This window comes from Pongo abelii, chromosome 7 (genome assembly GCF_028885655.2).
Source record: "Pongo abelii isolate AG06213 chromosome 7, NHGRI_mPonAbe1-v2.0_pri, whole genome shotgun sequence".
NCBI lineage: Eukaryota > Metazoa > Chordata > Mammalia > Primates > Hominidae > Pongo > Pongo abelii.
Genome location: NC_071992.2, coordinates 59872401 through 59892732, shown reverse-complemented (window position 1 = coordinate 59892732; position 20332 = coordinate 59872401).

The window sequence follows — 20332 nt, the reverse complement described above, 5'->3', positions numbered from 1 at the left end:
GAGGAGTGCTTTCCTTCCAACTATGTGGTCAGTTTTGGAATAAGTGTGATGTGGTGCTGAGAAGAATGTATATTCTGTTGATTTGGGGTGGAGAGTTAATGTAGATGTCTATTCGGTCTGCTTGGTGCAGAGCTAAGTTCAGTTCCTGGATATCCTTTTCAACTTTCTGTCTCGTTGATCTGTTTCATGTTGACGGTGGGGTGTTAAAATCTCCCATTGCTATTGTGTGGGTGTCTAATTATCTTCTGATGACACTTGAAAGATCAAGAAGTAGAAGCGCAAAAAAGTTATGCGTCCAATATGACAAAGCTAGTAAGTGGTGGAATTGGAATGGGAACCCAGATGTCTAACTCCAGAGCCTAAGGGCTTGAGCCACCTCACAGTGGTGCCTCTAGAGAAAACCAGGTAAGCGCGCATTCAAAAGCAAAGGACTTTCAGTTGTTTTTAGCTTTTTTTTTATTTTTAATTTTTAACTTCATACAGACATTTATTCTGGGCCTGCCCCGGGGGCGGGGGAAAAATCGGGTGGGGGAGGGGAGGTTCAGACAGCCCCACAGAAGGGGAAGAGGCCCAAGAACGAAGACGATCAGGAGGCTGGTGGGCCTGGGGGCTGGCCTTGTTGCCAGAGGCCGGGGAAGTCCAGGTGGGCTGGGGGAGGCTAGTGGTGGAAGGCCAGAGGTCTGGGAGGGGCAGAGGGATGGGCACAGGCGCCAGGGGTGGCGGCAGGGTCTCCGGGGACTGGGAGTGGCGGCTGGGGCCTCGGGGAGCCCATTGGTGGAAGGACAGAGGTCTGGGAGGGGCAGAGGGATGGGGACAGGGACGACGGCCCGCGGCAGGGACTCCGGGGGACTGGGAGTCCGGGGTCGGGGTTAGTCTTGGCTTTTGGCCCTCTCCTGCCGCCGGCTGCTCCAGTTTCTTTCGCTTTGCGGCGAGGTGGACAGGGCTAGCTCTCGGGATCGATGGCAGTTTGGGAAGAGGCCTGGGGCTCAGGACAGGCCAGGGCGGCGGGAGAGGCGGACCGGTGGCGTGGCTGGATCTGGGCGCGCTGTCGAACCTTCCACATCGCCAGCTGCAGGCAGGCGTTTGCGTCCTCGCTGGAGTTGTGGCCGTCCTGGCTGTCCTGGATGATCTGTCCCAGGTAGTCGGCCGCGAGATTCCTGAGGGAACGCTTGTAGGGGAAACCCAGGTAGTGCGGGAAGAGCACGGCCGTGTCCACCACGGTGCTGTGGATCAGCTTGAGGGCCAGCAGATCGCTCTCCAGGCTGTGCCCGATGAGGATGGTTTGGGCGCTGAAAAAGCTCAGCAGGATGGCTTGGACTTCGGGCAACGTGACGCTCGTCTTGGCGACGTCGGCCTCGGTCACTCCGGAAAACCTGGTGTTGTAGTCCACGATCTCGTTGTCGGGCTTGACGAAGGTGTCGTACACCACTTGCATGTCGGCGTCCACCACGGTGACGCGGGTCAGCTCCAGGCCATGCGTGGTGTAGCACATCTCACAGTCCAAGGCGTAGATTCCTGGATAAGCGTCTGTGGAAAACTCTTTCTTGAAGGTCTTCACGAAGCCATGGAGGCTCTCCTTGCGGCCGTCCCGCACGTGCTGCTTTGCCACCTGGCAGCCCACTGAGCCAGGAGCAGCTGCACAGCAGGTGTACTGGCTAACCCGGCCTGCAGCCACTTGGCTGGAGCGGACCCGCCCCCAGTGATAATAACACAACTGGTCGCGTAGACAGCGGCCCGAGGAGGACACCAGGTAGTCGGTGCCACAACGGCAGCAGACCCTGCAGGAGGAGTCGCCGGGCCCCTTCCCCTGGCCAGTGAAGAGGACGGCGCCTCCGGGCCGCTCGGGGTGCGGGAAGGGGTAGCCGTTCTCCTTGAGCTGGTCCTGGGTGAGCAGGAACTCCTGGAGGCGGCTGTACAGGGCGGCCCTGCTGAGGCCCGGCATGGAGCTGGGGGTCAGGCCCTTCAGTCTCTTGAGGGTGTTCAGGACCACATTCAGGTACATGTTCTTGTTGGGGCTGCAGTCGTAGGCCACCTTCTCCTCGTTCAGCGCCTTCTCCTCGGCCTCCTGCTTGGAGGCGCAGAACTTGAGACACTCTTTGGTGAACAGTTGGAGATAGCCTCGGCGGATGACGGTGGGGACTTGGCAGCGAGACCTTCGGAGGATAATGGGTTTCTTCCAAGTCGGTAAGGATGGACGACGGACGATTCGCTTAGAGCTGAGTGTGGTGGAGGTCTTGCATGCCCTCCCCCGTCTGTTGCGACCAGTCTTCCGTGGCTGTGTGCCGACCCTGGAGCCATTGGAGCGTTGGCTGCTGCCGGCCACCCGGGTTCTCTTGGCGTCGGTGCGACCTGCGACCGAGCAGGGGCTGGGAAAGTGGGCGATCCTCTTCCTCTCCCTGGGGGCTGAGATGCGGACTCCACAGGGCCTCTCTGTCAGCCTTGGGGCGGCTGGCAAGCAGCAGGCCGACCCCCTCTGCGCGGGGAAGTACCACGCCTCCGTCGCCATCTTGGGCCACGCTGGGGGCACCGCCGGACCCCTATTCTGGGGCTCCGCCCGGATGTCCACGAGTGCTGAGGCCTGGTTGTGCATCTGGGGCACGCAGAGCCCGAAGCTCTGGGCAGGCTGATGAGAGGGCAGTGGGAATTCTGGAGCCTCGAGGGCCGCCTCCTCGGCCACCTTCTTGGCTTCTGGGTATGCAGGAGGGAACCAGCAGGGAGCTGTGGCTCGCAACATCTTGCTGCCTTCGGGAACACCGACCTGGCTCTGCTCCACTCCCAAATGGCGGCTTGCCTCGTGGGGCGCCTCCTCGGCCACCTTCTTAGCTTCTGGGTATGCAGGTGGGAACCAGCAGGGAGCTGTGGCTCGCAACATCTTGCTGCCTTCGGGAGCACCGGCCTGGCTCTGCTCCTCTCCCAACTGGCGGCTTCAATGAGTGGCGCGGCCGCCCCGCCTCACCTTTATACAGGCACAGGGCAGAGTGGGTGGGACTTCCCCTTCATTGGATTGGTGCTTCAGTCTAGTCACACTGAACCTCATCTTCCACGAGACTTCAGCTTGGGAATTCCTCAGGGGGTCCGCCCATGGAATCAACTGGAATTCCCGGTTGCCAACCTTGGAGCTAGGTTCCTTTTCTTAAGTTAATTGACTGTCCCTGCACAGCAGTCCTATAATAGCGAGTGGAATTGGGCTACCTAGGATTAAATTAAGGTTCAGGGAGGTTGGTCAGCTTGCTGGGCCCACACAGCAGCCCATGGAGCCAGGACTGGGCCAGCAGTCTGCTGCATGCTGGAGGGCATGCCTCTCTCTGGGGTTGCCTTTCCCTGCTCTGTGCACTCCTCCACTGTGGGCAAACTGAAGACAGGAAGTGGACCGCATCCACTTCTCTCCCAGGATTTGGGCAATATTCAGTACAGGGGGTCTTCCGAAAGTTCATAAAAAATGTACATGGTGAGAAATCTATGCATGGATTTCAATTCGTTTTCACTAAAATAAACATGTACTAACTTCTTACAACCTTTCTGAACTGGATCTCATTGGAGGCACTAAGAAGGATGAGACATCCACTGAAAAGGCCTCCTATCAGTGCAACTTGAATTCCGCTAAAATTGCAGCAAGAGCAAACATCCAATTGACGGTGAAGCTTGGGTGGAAGAATGAAGAAATCATTGAGGTTTGAAGAAAAGCTTCTAAGGACACTAGCCCAAAGAAATCAACTCTTTACGGAGGTATGGCTTGTTTCAAGAAGAGATGAGAAGATGTGGAAGATGAATCCTGCAGTGGCTGTGAAAACCATTGTGCCCAGATCAGCTGCAGTGACGACGAGAGCTATCAGTGGAAATTTTCAACAGGAGGGATCACGATCCTGGGGCACCTGTTTGACAAATTGTAACCGGAATTTGGAACATGGCTTTGCCAATATGATCCTGAAGACAAAGCGTCATCAAAGCGATGGCTACCAAGAGATGGCAGTGGTCCAGTCAAAGGAAAAGGAGGGAAGACCAAAGGCAACATCATGGCATCAGTGTTATGGGACGCTCAAGGCATTTTGCATGTTGACTTTCTGAAGAGCCAAACATCTGCTTATTAGGAGAGTGTTTTGCGAAACTTAGACAAAGCTTTGGTAGAAACATGCTGGGAAAGTCTCACTCGAGTCCTTTTTGACCACATCAATGCTCTGCTCATTCCTCTCATCAAACAAGGGCCATTTTGTCAGTTTCAATGGGCAATCCTTAGGAATTCACCTTCCAGGCTGGTTTCGTTCCTTCCAACTTCTTTTTGTTTCCTCATGAGAAAAGGTCTCCTTGCCTTGCTTGGAAAGATGAGAGAAAGTCTCGTTGCCTTGCTTGGAAAGATGAGAGATGAGATCCTCCTCTTGTCTCCCAGGACAGAATGGTCAGACTTGAGTTTCCTTTCTCCTCACTCTTGTCTTCCTTGAGGGAGCTGCTGTGCCAGACAGAACTGCTCCCGTGTCTAGACACTGGTAGACTCGTTGAAGATCCGCACAGGCAATCCTCCGTGGGGTCAAAGTGGAAGGACTTATTTCTTTAGGGCTCAGTAGTCCGCATCCTGACGCGCACCTTCAGCAGGCCAGGGTGGGGAAAAGGAGGGTGAAAGGGGGTGGCTCAGAGCCCGCTTCTTCAGCTTGGGGGTATCCTGGGAGGAACCGTTGTCCAGTGAGCAGCTCTTCGTCTCCACCAAATTCCCTAGGGGGAAATTTCTGGCAGCCCTTCTTGTTCAGCAGCTTATTGGGGCCAGGTGGACCTCGGCTAGTCACCAGCCGGTAGGCTTTTCTCCATTTCAGTTAGTTTTGCAAGTTGCCTAGGTGACTATTGACCTCATTATCCAGAACAGCAAAGGGACGAGGGGTGAGAAGAGTGGCCGTCTGGGTTTGCAGCATATTGCTGCCTTATAGGAGTTGTGCAGTCATCGGGTGTGTGGAACTCCACCTGGCTGACCGGTGGGAACGCCTCCACAAACTCGCTAAATTCAGTAGCTTTTGCCTTCCAAGATTCATTTGCCCAATGTAGAATGCTTTAAACGAACGAGCATGAAGAGTGCTGGGCCGGAAAGTGAAGATACGGATGGTAGGGGCTCCTCGGAGTAGAGGAGTAGAGTTTTACTATGATAACTAGGAGGCAAATAACAAGGAGCTGAACGTGATGCATAATAAACGAAGCACACACTCACGAAGCTCCATACCAACTACATTCAAATGGTAATCATGATATTTGGAAATACAACTTAATGGGAAATCATTAAGTAATCTCATCCAACTTTCTTTAGTGGGTGGCAGGGCTATGGAGGGGAAACAGCAATGGTTCTGGTACCTCCTTAACTTTCTTCCATTAAATTCACCCAACAAGCCTCCAGAGAAGATATTACTGCTTTGATATTACAAAGGGAAAGACAGGTATGGCATCTCTAAAGAGCACAATGTTCTAGGACTGGGATGACTTGAAATCCACACACACACATTTCTGAGACAATTTTGCCATAAGGTACCTTACACCTTACTGTAAACTTATTTTACAATAAGTCTTGAACATCATTCCACGTTACCATTTGGAAGAGTTTCCTCCATTTGGTTTTGTTCTAGCTGCATAGTATTCTTCTGTAAGGATGAACATACTCTGATTTAGTTAGCCAGCCTCTTACTGATGTACAATTAAGTCGTTTTTAAATCTTTCACTCTTGAAAATCTTGTTTCTCACACATAAATATATGTATCCAATAAATAGTTGAAGTAGAATTGTTGGAGTTCGAGACCAGCCTGGCCAACATGGTGAAAACCCATCTCTCCTAGAAACACAAAATTGGCCGCACATGATGGGACATGCCTTTAATCTCAGCTGAGGCAGGAGAATCACTTCAGCCTGGGAGGCAGAGGTTGTGGTGAGCCGAAATCTTGCCACTGCACTCCAGCCTGGGGAACACGAGCGAAACCATATCCCCCCCAAAACAATAATAATAAATGTATATCTATCTATCTATCTATATATATAGGTACATATATCCAATAGAATCCTATTCAGCCTTGAAAAAGAAAGAAATCTTATCGTTAGCAACATGAATGAGCCTAGAGGATGTTCTACTGTGTGAAATAAAGCAAAGGCCAGACACAGTGGCTCAGGCCTGTAATCCCAGGACTTTGGGAGGAGAAGGGAGGAGGAAGAGTTGAGCCCAGGAGTTGGAGATCAACCATCTCTACAAAAAATACAAAAATTAGCCAGGTGTGGTGTTGGACGCCTGTAGTCCTAGCTACTCAGGAGGCTGAAGTGGGAGGATCTCTTGACCCCGGGAGGTGGAGGCCGTGGTGAGCCGTGTTTGTGTCACTGTACTCCAGCCTTGGTGACAGACTCCGACACTGTCTGAAAAAATACATCAATACATCATAAAGTTTTAAAAAGCAAACACAGAAATACAAATACTGCACGATCTCACTTCTATGTGCAATGTAAAAAAGTGGAACTCAGAGTCGTAGAGAGCAGAACGCTGCTTACCCGAGGCAGGGGCCGGGGAGGGATTGGGAGATGTTAGTCTAATGATACAAAATTTCAGATACGAATAGTTCTAGAGATATGTTGAACAGCACGGCAACTACAGTGGGTAACTATGGACTGTATACTTGAAATGTGCTATCAGAGTAGATTTGAAACATGTTCTCATCACCATAAAATCAGTATGTGAGGAAACGAATGTGTTAATTAGCTTGATTTTTGTGTCATTCCACAATGTATGCATATGTGAAACTTCATGTTGTACACCATAAATATATATCATTTTTATTTGTCAATTTAAAATGACAATTTAAATAAATTATAAAAATAAAATGAAATAACGTACACTGCAAAAGACTTTTATCTATTAAATCTCCAGAGAAGAACTCTAAGTTATAGAGGAAAGTAAAATTCCAGGAACGGTGAAATCCATCAGAAATGCCCTTCTTCAGCGCTTTCTGAAATTTGTCTGACACACTGGAAATCCAGTTCTTCACTAAGTCAGTGTTCTGGAAGTGTTAGTGTGTGTGTATATACGTGTGCGTGGGCTCACATACACAAATTAAATGAATGGAAATGTAAGCATCCAGATTATCAGTTTAATTTAGTTATCTATACATACACACACACACACACACTCACACACCGAAAACATTGACAAAATCAGCCATTCCACCAAAACTAGCTGCTTAGTGTCTCATCTCTCATTGAAGATTCCAAATAGAAACGTGGATTTAAAGAGGCATGGCGGTTCATTCTCTCTTGGAGCCCTGTTGGAAGTTGACTGACTGATTCAGACATTGTGTTTGCTCTTGCTTCCCTGGTTCTTTGAATTGGGACGTGAGGGTGTCCATTTTAGATCTTTCCTGCTTTCTCTTGTGGGCATTTAATGCTATGTTTCCCTCTACACACTGCTTTCAATGTATCCCAGAGATTCTGGTATGTTGTGTCTTTGTTCTCATTGGTTTCAAAGAACATCTTTATTCTGTCTTCATTTCGCTATGTACCCAGTAGTCACTCAGGAGCAGATTGCTCCGTTTCCGTGTAGTTGAGCGGTTTTGAGTGAGTTTCTTCATCCTGAGGTCCAGTTTGACTGCCCTGTGGTCTGAGAGACGGTTGGTTGTAATTTCTGTTCTTTTGCATTTGCGGAGGAGTGCTTTCCTTCCAACTATGTGGTCAGTTTTGGAATAAGTGTGATGTGGTGCTGAGAAGAATGTATATTCTGTTGATTTGGGGTGGAGAGTTAATGTAGATGTCTATTCGGTCTGCTTGGTGCAGAGCTAAGTTCAGTTCCTGGATATCCTTTTCAACTTTCTGTCTCGTTGATCTGTTTCATGTTGACGGTGGGGTGTTAAAATCTCCCATTGCTATTGTGTGGGTGTCTAATTATCTTCTGATGACACTTGAAAGATCAAGAAGTAGAAGCGCAAAAAAGTTATGCGTCCAATATGACAAAGCTAGTAAGTGGTGGAATTGGAATGGGAACCCAGATGTCTAACTCCAGAGCCTAAGGGCTTGAGCCACCTCACAGTGGTGCCTCTAGAGAAAACCAGGTAAGCGCGCATTCAAAAGCAAAGGACTTTCAGTTGTTTTTAGCTTTTTTTTTATTTTTAATTTTTAACTTCATACAGACATTTATTCTGCGCCTGCCCCGGGGGCGGGGGAAAAATCGGGTGGGGGAGGGGAGGTTCAGACAGCCCCACAGAAGGGGAAGAGGCCCAAGAACGAAGACGATCAGGAGGCTGGTGGGCCTGGGGGCTGGCCTTGTTGCCAGAGGCCGGGGAAGTCCAGGTGGGCTGGGGGAGGCTAGTGGTGGAAGGCCAGAGGTCTGGGAGGGGCAGAGGGATGGGCACAGGCGCCAGGGGTGGCGGCAGGGTCTCCGGGGACTGGGAGTGGCGGCTGGGGCCTCGGGGAGCCCATTGGTGGAAGGACAGAGGTCTGGGAGGGGCAGAGGGATGGGGACAGGGACGACGGCCCGCGGCAGGGACTCCGGGGGACTGGGAGTCCGGGGTCGGGGTTAGTCTTGGCTTTTGGCCCTCTCCTGCCGCCGGCTGCTCCAGTTTCTTTCGCTTTGCGGCGAGGTGGACAGGGCTAGCTCTCGGGATCGATGGCAGTTTGGGAAGAGGCCTGGGGCTCAGGACAGGCCAGGGCGGCGGGAGAGGCGGACCGGTGGCGTGGCTGGATCTGGGCGCGCTGTCGAACCTTCCACATCGCCAGCTGCAGGCAGGCGTTTGCGTCCTCGCTGGAGTTGTGGCCGTCCTGGCTGTCCTGGATGATCTGTCCCAGGTAGTCGGCCGCGAGATTCCTGAGGGAACGCTTGTAGGGGAAACCCAGGTAGTGCGGGAAGAGCACGGCCGTGTCCACCACGGTGCTGTGGATCAGCTTGAGGGCCAGCAGATCGCTCTCCAGGCTGTGCCCGATGAGGATGGTTTGGGCGCTGAAAAAGCTCAGCAGGATGGCTTGGACTTCGGGCAACGTGACGCTCGTCTTGGCGACGTCGGCCTCGGTCACTCCGGAAAACCTGGTGTTGTAGTCCACGATCTCGTTGTCGGGCTTGACGAAGGTGTCGTACACCACTTGCATGTCGGCGTCCACCACGGTGACGCGGGTCAGCTCCAGGCCATGCGTGGTGTAGCACATCTCACAGTCCAAGGCGTAGATTCCTGGATAAGCGTCTGTGGAAAACTCTTTCTTGAAGGTCTTCACGAAGCCATGGAGGCTCTCCTTGCGGCCGTCCCGCACGTGCTGCTTTGCCACCTGGCAGCCCACTGAGCCAGGAGCAGCTGCACAGCAGGTGTACTGGCGAACCCGGCCTGCAGCCACTTGGCTGGAGCGGACCCGCCCCCAGTGATAATAACACAACTGGTCGCGTAGACAGCGGCCCGAGGAGGACACCAGGTAGTCGGTGCCACAACGGCAGCAGACCCTGCAGGAGGAGTCGCCGGGCCCCTTCCCCTGGCCAGTGAAGAGGACGGCGCCTCCGGGCCGCTCGGGGTGCGGGAAGGGGTAGCCGTTCTCCTTGAGCTGGTCCTGGGTGAGCAGGAACTCCTGGAGGCGGCTGTACAGGGCGGCCCTGCTGAGGCCCGGCATGGAGCTGGGGGTCAGGCCCTTCAGTCTCTTGAGGGTGTTCAGGACCACATTCAGGTACATGTTCTTGTTGGGGCTGCAGTCGTAGGCCACCTTCTCCTCGTTCAGCGCCTTCTCCTCGGCCTCCTGCTTGGAGGCGCAGAACTTGAGACACTCTTTGGTGAACAGTTGGAGATAGCCTCGGCGGATGACGGTGGGGACTTGGCAGCGAGACCTTCGGAGGATAATGGGTTTCTTCCAAGTCGGTAAGGATGGACGACGGACGATTCGCTTAGAGCTGAGTGTGGTGGAGGTCTTGCATGCCCTCCCCCGTCTGTTGCGACCAGTCTTCCGTGGCTGTGTGCCGACCCTGGAGCCATTGGAGCGTTGGCTGCTGCCGGCCACCCGGGTTCTCTTGGCATCGGTGCGACCTGCGACCAAGCAGGGGCTGGGAAAGTGGGCGATCCTCTTCCTCTCCCTGGGGGCTGAGATGCGGACTCCACAGGGCCTCTCTGTCAGCCTTGGGGCGGCTGGCAAGCAGCAGGCCGACCCCCTCTGCGCGGGGAAGTACCACGCCTCCGTCGCCATCTTGGGCCACGCTGGGGGCACCGACGGACCCCTATTCTGGGGCTCCGCCCGGATGTCCACGAGTGCTGAGGCCTGGTTGTGCATCTGGGGCACGCAGAGCCCGAAGCTCTGGGCAGGCTGATGAGAGGGCAGTGGGAATTCTGGAGCCTCGAGGGCCGCCTCCTCGGCCACCTTCTTGGCTTCTGGGTATGCAGGAGGGAACCAGCAGGGAGCTGTGGCTCGCAACATCTTGCTGCCTTCGGGAACACCGACCTGGCTCTGCTCCACTCCCAAATGGCGGCTTGCCTCGTGGGGCGCCTCCTCGGCCACCTTCTTAGCTTCTGGGTATGCAGGTGGGAACCAGCAGGGAGCTGTGGCTCGCAACATCTTGCTGCCTTCGGGAGCACCGGCCTGGCTCTGCTCCTCTCCCAACTGGCGGCTTGCCTCGAGGGCCGCCTCCTCGGCCACCTTCTTGGCTTCTGGGCATGCAGGTGGGAACCAGCAGGGAGCTGTGGCTCGCAACATCTTGCTGCCTTCGGGAACACCGACCTGGCTCTGCTCCTCTCCCAAATGGCGGCTTGCCTCGTGGGCCGCCTCCTCGGCCACCTTCTTAGCTTCTGGGTATGCAGGTGGGAACCAGCAGGGAGCTGTGGCTCGCAACATCTTGCTGCCTTCGGGAGCACCGGCCTGGCTCTGCTCCTCTCCCAACTGGCGGCTTCAATGAGTGGCGCGGCCGCCCCGCCTCACCTTTATACAGGCACAGGGCAGAGTGGGTGGGACTTCCCCTTCATTGGATTGGTGCTTCAGTCTAGTCACACTGAACCTCATCTTCCACGAGACTTCAGCTTGGGAATTCCTCAGGGGGTCCGCCCATGGAATCAACTGGAATTCCCGGTTGCCAACCTTGGAGCTAGGTTCCTTTTCTTAAGTTAATTGACTGTCCCTGCACAGCAGTCCTATAATAGCGAGTGGAATTGGGCTACCTAGGATTAAATTAAGGTTCAGGGAGGTTGGTCAGCTTGCTGGGCCCACACAGCAGCCCATGGAGCCAGGACTGGGCCAGCAGTCTGCTGCATGCTGGAGGGCATGCCTCTCTCTGGGGTTGCCTTTCCCTGCTCTGTGCACTCCTCCACTGTGGGCAAACTGAAGACAGGAAGTGGACCGCATCCACTTCTCTCCCAGGATTTGGGCAATATTCAGTACAGGGGGTCTTCCGAAAGTTCATAGAAAATGTACATGGTGAGAAATCTATGCATGGATTTCAATTCGTTTTCACTAAAATAAACATGTACTAACTTCTTACAACCTTTCTGAACTGGATCTCATTGGAGGCACTAAGAAGGATGAGACATCCACTGAAAAGGCCTCCTATCAGTGCAACTTGAATTCCGCTAAAATTGCAGCAAGAGCAAACATCCAATTGACGGTGAAGCTTGGGTGGAAGAATGAAGAAATCATTGAGGTTTGAAGAAAAGCTTCTAAGGACACTAGCCCAAAGAAATCAACTCTTTACGGAGGTATGGCTTGTTTCAAGAAGAGATGAGAAGATGTGGAAGATGAATCCTGCAGTGGCTGTGAAAACCATTGTGCCCAGATCAGCTGCAGTGACGACGAGAGCTATCAGTGGAAATTTTCAACAGGAGGGATCACGATCCTCGGGCACCTGTTTCACAAATTGTAACCGGAATTTGGAACATGGCTTCGCCAATATGATCCTGAAGACAAAGCGTCATCAAAGCGATGGCTACCAAGAGATGGCAGTGGTCCAGTCAAAGGAAAAGGAGGGCAGACCAAAGGCAACTTCATGGCATCAGTGTTATGGGACGCTCAAGGCATTTTGCATGTTGACTTTCTGAAGAGCCAAACATCTGCTTATTAGGAGAGTGTTTTGCGAAACTTAGACAAAGCTTTGGTAGAAACATGCTGGGAAAGTCTCACTCGAGTCCTTTTTGACCACATCAATGCTCTGCTCATTCCTCTCATCAAACAAGGGCCATTTTGTCAGTTTCAATGGGCAATCCTTAGGAATTCACCTTCCAGGCTGGTTTCGTTCCTTCCAACTTCTTTTAGTTTCCTCATGAGAGAAAGTCTCCTTGCCTTGCTTGGAAAGATGAGAGAAAGTCTCGTTGCCTTGCTTGGAAAGATGAGAGATGAGATCCTCCTCTTGTCTCCCAGGACAGAATGGTCAGACTTGAGTTTCCTTTCTCCTCACTCTTGTCTTCCTTGAGGGAGCTGCTGTGCCAGACAGAACTGCTCCCGTGTCTAGACACTGGTAGACTCGTTGAAGATCCGCACAGGCAATCCTCCGTGGGGTCAAAGTGGAAGGACTTATTTCTTTAGGGCTCAGTAGTCCGCATCCTGACGCGCACCTTCAGCAGGCCAGGGTGGGGAAAAGGAGGGTGAAAGGGGGTGGCTCAGAGCCCGCTTCTTCAGCTTGGGGGTATCCTGGGAGGAACCGTTGTCCAGTGAGCAGCTCTTCGTCTCCACCAAATTCCCTAGGGGGAAATTTCTGGCAGCCCTTCTTGTTCAGCAGCTTATTGGGGCCAGGTGGACCTCGGCTAGTCACCAGCCGGAAGGCCTTTCTCCATTTCAGTTTGTTTTGCAGTTGCCTAGGTGACTATTGACCTCATTATCCAGAACAGCAAAGGGACGAGGGGTGAGAAGAGTGGCCGTCTGGGTTTGCAGCATATTGCTGCCTTATAGGAGTTGTGCAGTCATCGGGTGTGTGGAACTCCACCTGGCTGACCGGTGGGAACGCCTCCACAAACTCGCTAAATTCAGTAGCTTTGGCCTTCCAAGATTCATTTGCCCAATGTAGAATGCTTTAAACGAACGAGCATGAAGAGTGCTGGGCCGGAAAGTGACGATACGGATGGTAGGGGCTCCTCGGAGTAGAGGAGTAGAGTTTTACTATGATAACTAGGAGGCAAATAACAAGGAGCTGAACGTGATGCATAATAAACGAAGCAGACACTCACGAAGCTCCATACCAACTACATTCAAATGGTAATCATGATATTTGGAAATACAACTTAATGGGAAATCATTAAGTAATCTCATCCAACTTTCTTTAGTGGGTGGCAGGGCTATGGAGGGGAAACAGCAATGGTTCTGGTACCTCCTTAACTTTCTTCCATTAAATTCACCCAACAAGCCTCCAGAGAAGATATTACTGCTTTGATATTACAAAGGGAAAGACAGGTATGGCATCTCTAAAGAGCACAATGTTCTAGGACTGGGATGACTTGAAATCCACACACACACATTTCTGAGACAATTTTGCCATAAGGTACCTTACACCTTACTGTAAACTTATTTTACAATAAGTCTTGAACATCATTCCAAGTTACCATTTGGAAGAGTTTCCTCCATTTGGTTTTGTTCTAGCTGCATAGTATTCTTCTGTAAGGATGAACGTACTCTGATTTAGTTAGCCAGCCTCTTGCTGATGTACAATTAAGTCGTTTTTAAATCTTTCACTCTTGAAAATCTTGTTTCTCACACATAAATATATGTATCCAATAAATAGTTGAAGTAGAATTGTTGGAGTTCGAGACCAGCCTGGCCAACATGGTGAAAACCCATCTCTCCTAGAAACACAAAATTGGCCGCACATGATGGGACATGCCTTTAATCTCAGCTGAGGCAGGAGAATCACTTCAGCCTGGGAGGCAGAGGTTGTGGTGAGCCGAAATCTTGCCACTGCACTCCAGCCTGGGGAACACGAGCGAAACAATATCCCCCCCAAAACAATAATAATAAATGTATATCTATCTATCTATCTATATATATAGGTACATATATCCAATAGAATCCTATTCAGCCTTGAAAAAGAAAGAAATCTTATCGTTAGCAACATGAATGAGCCTAGAGGATGTTCTACTGTGTGAAATAAAGCAAAGGCCAGACACAGTGGCTCAGGCCTGTAATCCCAGGACTTTGGGAGGAGAAGGGAGGAGGAAGAGTTGAGCCCAGGAGTTGGAGATCAACCATCTCTACAAAAAATACAAAAATTAGCCAGGTGTGGTGTTGGACGCCTGTAGTCCTAGCTACTAAGGAGGCTGAAGTGGGAGGATCTCTTGACCCCGGGAGGTGGAGGCCGTGGTGAGCCGTGTTTGTGTCACTGTACTCCAGCCTTGGTGACAGACTCCGACACTGTCTGAAAAAATACATCAATACATCATAAAGTTTTAAAAAGCAAACACAGAAATACAAATACTGCACGATCTCACTTCTATGTGCAATGTAAAAAAGTGGAACTCAGAGTCGTAGAGAGCAGAACGCTGCTTACCCGAGGCAGGGGCCGGGGAGGGATTGGGAGATGTTAGTCTAATGATACAAAATTTCAGATACGAATAGTTCTAGAGATATGTTGAACAGCACGGCAACTACAGTGGGTAACTATGGACTGTATACTTGAAATGTGCTATCAGAGTAGATTTGAAACATGTTCTCATCACCATAAAATCAGTATGTGAGGAAACGAATGTGTTAATTAGCTTGATTTTTGTGTCATTCCACAATGTATGCATATGTGAAACTTCATGTTGTACACCATAAATATATATCATTTTTATTTGTCAATTTAAAATGACAATTTAAATAAATTATAAAAATAAAATGAAATAACGTACACTGCAAAAGACTTTTATCTATTAAATCTCCAGAGAAGAACTCTAAGTTATAGAGGAAAGTAAAATTCCAGGAACGGTGAAATCCATCAGAAATGCCCTTCTTCAGCGCTTTCTGAAATTTGTCTGACACACTGGAAATCCAGTTCTTCACTAAGTCAGTGTTCTGGAAGTGTTAGTGTGTGTGTATATACGTGTGCGTGGGCTCACATACACAAATTAAATGAATGGAAATGTAAGCATCCAGATTATCAGTTTAATTTAGTTATCTATACATACACACACACACACACACTCACACACCGAAAACATTGACAAAATCAGCCATTCCACCAAAACTAGCTGCTTAGTGTCTCATCTCTCATTGAAGATTCCAAATAGAAACGTGGATTTAAAGAGGCATGGCGGTTCATTCTCTCTTGGAGCCCTGTTGGAAGTTGACTGACTGATTCAGACATTGTGTTTGCTCTTGCTTCCCTGGTTCTTTGAATTGGGACGTGAGGGTGTCCATTTTAGATCTTTCCTGCTTTCTCTTGTGGGCATTTAATGCTATGTTTCCCTCTACACACTGCTTTCAATGTATCCCAGAGATTCTGGTATGTTGTGTCTTTGTTCTCATTGGTTTCAAAGAACATCTTTATTCTGTCTTCATTTCGCTATGTACCCAGTAGTCACTCAGGAGCAGATTGCTCCGTTTCCGTGTAGTTGAGCGGTTTTGAGTGAGTTTCTTCATCCTGAGGTCCAGTTTGACTGCCCTGTGGTCTGAGAGACGGTTGGTTGTAATTTCTGTTCTTTTGCATTTGCGGAGGAGTGCTTTCCTTCCAACTATGTGGTCAGTTTTGGAATAAGTGTGATGTGGTGCTGAGAAGAATGTATATTCTGTTGATTTGGGGTGGAGAGTTAATGTAGATGTCTATTCGGTCTGCTTGGTGCAGAGCTAAGTTCAGTTCCTAGATGTCCTTTTCAACTTTCTGTCTCGTTGATCTGTTTCATGTTGACGGTGGGGTGTTAAAATCTCCCATTGCTATTGTGTGGGTGTCTAATTATCTTCTGATGACACTTGAAAGATCAAGAAGTAGAAGCGCAAAAAAGTTATGCGTCCGATATGACAAAGCTAGTAAGTGGTGGAATTGGAATGGGAACCCAGATGTCTAACTCCAGAGCCTAAGGGCTTGAGCCACCTCACAGTGGTGCCTCTAGAGAAAACCAGGTAAGCGCGCATTCAAAAGCAAAGGACTTTCAGTTGTTTTTAGCTTTTTTTTTATTTTTAATTTTTAACTTCATACAGACATTTATTCTGCGCCTGCCCCGGGGGCGGGGGAAAAATCGGGTGGGGGAGGGGAGGTTCAGACAGCCCCACAGAAGGGGAAGAGGCCCAAGAACGAAGACGATCAGGAGGCTGGTGGGCCTGGGGGCTGGCCTTGTTGCCAGAGGCCGGGGAAGTCCAGGTGGGCTGGGGGAGGCTAGTGGTGGAAGGCCAGAGGTCTGGGAGGGGCAGAGGGATGGGCACAGGCGCCAGGGTTGGCGGCAGGGTCTCCGGGGACTGGGAGTGGCGGCTGGGACCTCGGGGAGCCCATTGGTGGAAGGACAGAGGTCTGGGAGGGGCAGAGGGATGGGGACAGGGACGACGGCCCGCGGCAGGGACTCCGGGGGACTGGGAGTCCGGGGTCGGGGTTAGTCTTGGCTTTTGGCCCTCTCCTGCCGCCGGCTGCTCCAGTTTCTTTCGCTTTGCGGCGAGGTGGACAGGGCTAGCTCTCGGGATCGATGGCAGTTTGGGAAGAGGCCTGGGGCTCAGGACAGGCCAGGGCGGCGGGAGAGGCGGACCGGTGGCGTGGCTGGATCTGGGCGCGCTGTCGAACCTTCCACATCGCCAGCTGCAGGCAGGCGTTTGCGTCCTCGCTGGAGTTGTGGCCGTCCTGGCTGTCCTGGATGATCTGTCCCAGGTAGTCGGCCGCGAGATTCCTGAGGGAACGCTTGTAGGGGAAACCCAGGTAGTGCGGGAAGAGCACGGCCGTGTCCACCACGGTGCTGTGGATCAGCTTGAGGGCCAGCAGATCGCTCTCCAGGCTGTGCCCGATGAGGATGGTTTGGGCGCTGAAAAAGCTCAGCAGGATGGCTTGGACTTCGGGCAACGTGACGCTCGTCTTGGCGACGTCGGCCTCGGTCACTCCGGAAAACCTGGTGTTGTAGTCCACGATCTCGTTGTCGGGCTTGACGAAGGTGTCGTACACCACTTGCATGTCGGCGTCCACCACGGTGACGCGGGTCAGCTCCAGGCCATGCGTGGTGTAGCACATCTCACAGTCCAAGGCGTAGATTCCTGGATAAGCGTCTGTGGAAAACTCTTTCTTGAAGGTCTTCACGAAGCCATGGAGGCTCTCCTTGCGGCCGTCCCGCACGTGCTGCTTTGCCACCTGGCAGCCCACTGAGCCAGGAGCAGCTGCACAGCAGGTGTACTGGCGAACCCGGCCTGCAGCCACTTGGCTGGAGCGGACCCGCCCCCAGTGATAATAACACAACTGGTCGCGTAGACAGCGGCCCGAGGAGGACACCAGGTAGTCGGTGCCACAACGGCAGCAGACCCTGCAGGAGGAGTCGCCGGGCCCCTTCCCCTGGCCAGTGAAGAGGACGGCGCCTCCGGGCCGCTCGGGGTGCGGGAAGGGGTAGCCGTTCTCCTTGAGCTGGTCCTGGGTGAGCAGGAACTCCTGGAGGCGGCTGTACAGGGCGGCCCTGCTGAGGCCCGGCATGGAGCTGGGGGTCAGGCCCTTCAGTCTCTTGAGGGTGTTCAGGACCACATTCAGGTAGATGTTCTTGTTGGGGCTGCAGTCGTAGGCCACCTTCTCCTCGTTCAGCGCCTTCTCCTCGGCCTCCTGCTTGGAGGCGCAGAACTTGAGACACTCTTTGGTGAACAGTTGGAGATAGCCTCGGCGGATGACGGTGGGGACTTGGCAGCGAGACCTTCGGAGGATAATGGGTTTCTTCCAAGTCGGTAAGGATGGACGACGGACGATTCGCTTAGAGCTGAGTGTGGTGGAGGTCTTGCATGCCCTCCCCCGTCTGTTGCGACCAGTCTTCCGTGGCTGTGTGCCGACCCTGGAGCCATTGGAGCGTTGGCTGCTGCCGGCCACCCGGGTTCTCTTGGCATCGGTGCGACCTGCGACCAAGCAGGGGCTGGGAAAGTGGGCGATCCTCTTCCTCTCCCTGGGGGCTGAGATGCGGACTCCACAGGGCCTCTCTGTCAGCCTTGGGGCGGCTGGCAAGCAGCAGGCCGACCCCCTCTGCGTGGGGAAGTACCACGCCTCCGTCGCCATCTTGGGCCACGCTGGGGGCACCGACGGACCCCTATTCTGGGGCTCCGCCCGGATGTCCACGAGTGCTGAGGCCTGGTTGTGCATCTGGGGCACGCAGAGCCCGAAGCTCTGGGCAGGCTGATGAGAGGGCAGTGGGAATTCTGGAGCCTCGAGGGCCGCCTCCTCGGCCACCTTCTTGGCTTCTGGGTATGCAGGAGGGAACCAGCAGGGAGCTGTGGCTCGCAACATCTTGCTGCCTTCGGGAACACCGACCTGGCTCTGCTCCACTCCCAAATGGCGGCTTGCCTCGTGGGGCGCCTCCTCGGCCACCTTCTTAGCTTCTGGGTATGCAGGTGGGAACCAGCAGGGAGCTGTGGCTCGCAACATCTTGCTGCCTTCGGGAGCACCGGCCTGGCTCTGCTCCTCTCCCAACTGGCGGCTTGCCTCGAGGGCCGCCTCCTCGGCCACCTTCTTGGCTTCTGGGCATGCAGGTGGGAACCAGCAGGGAGCTGTGGCTCGCAACATCTTGCTGCCTTCGGGAACACCGACCTGGCTCTGCTCCTCTCCCAAATGGCGGCTTGCCTCGTGGGCCGCCTCCTCGGCCACCTTCTTAGCTTCTGGGTATGCAGGTGGGAACCAGCAGGGAGCTGTGGCTCGCAACATCTTGCTGCCTTCGGGAGCACCGGCCTGGCTCTGCTCCTCTCCCAACTGGCGGCTTCAATGAGTGGCGCGGCCGCCCCGCCTCACCTTTATACAGGCACAGGGCAGAGTGGGTGGGACTTCCCCTTCATTGGATTGGTGCTTCAGTCTAGTCACACTGAACCTCATCTTCCACGAGACTTCAGCTTGGGAATTCCTCAGGGGGTCCGCCCATGGAATCAACTGGAATTCCCGGTTGCCAACCTTGGAGCTAGGTTCCTTTTCTTAAGTTAATTGACTGTCCCTGCACAGCAGTCCTATAATAGCGAGTGGAATTGGGCTACCTAGGATTAAATTAAGGTTCAGGGAGGTTGGTCAGCTTGCTGGGCCCACACAGCAGCCCATGGAGCCAGGACTGGGCCAGCAGTCTGCTGCATGCTGGAGGGCATGCCTCTCTCTGGGGTTGCCTTTCCCTGCTCTGTGCACTCCTCCACTGTGGGCAAACTGAAGACAGGAAGTGGACCGCATCCACTTCTCTCCCAGGATTTGGGCAATATTCAGTACAGGGGGTCTTCCGAAAGTTCATAGAAAATGTACATGGTGAGAAATCTATGCATGGATTTCAATTCGTTTTCACTAAAATAAACATGTACTAACTTCTTACAACCTTTCTGAACTGGATCTCATTGGAGGCACTAAGAAGGATGAGACATCCACTGAAAAGGCCTCCTATCAGTGCAACTTGAATTCCGCTAAAATTGCAGCAAGAGCAAACATCCAATTGACGGTGAAGCTTGGGTGGAAGAATGAAGAAATCATTGAGGTTTGAAGAAAAGCTTCTAAGGACACTAGCCCAAAGAAATCAACTCTTTACGGAGGTATGGCTTGTTTCAAGAAGAGATGAGAAGATGTGGAAGATGAATCCTGCAGTGGCTGTGAAAACCATTGTGCCCAGATCAGCTGCAGTGACGACGAGAGCTATCAGTGGAAATTTTCAACAGGAGGGATCACGATCCTCGGGCACCTGTTTCACAAATTGTAACCGGAATTTGGAACATGGCTTCGCCAATATGATCCTGAAGACAAAGCGTCATCAAAGCGATGGCTACCAAGAGATGGCAGTGGTCCAGTCAAAGGAAAAGGAGGGCAGACCAAAGGCAACTTCATGGCATCAGTGTTATGGGACGCTCAAGGCATTTTGCATGTTGACTTTCTGAAGAGCCAAACATCTGCTTATTAGGAGAGTGTTTTGCGAAACTTAGACAAAGCTTTGGTAGAAACATGCTGGGAAAGTCTCACTCGAGTCCTTTTTGACCACATCAATGCTCTGCTCATTCCTCTCATCAAACAAGGGCCATTTTGTCAGTTTCAATGGGCAATCCTTAGGAATTCACCTTCCAGGCTGGTTTCGTTCCTTCCAACTTCTTTTAGTTTCCTCATGAGAGAAAGTCTCCTTGCCTTGCTTGGAAAGATGAGAGAAAGTCTCGTTGCCTTGCTTGGAAAGATGAGAGATGAGATCCTCCTCTTGTCTCCCAGGACAGAATGGTCAGACTTGAGTTTCCTTTCTCCTCACTCTTGTCTTCCTTGAGGGAGCTGCTGTGCCAGACAGAACTGCTCCCGTGTCTAGACACTGGTAGACTC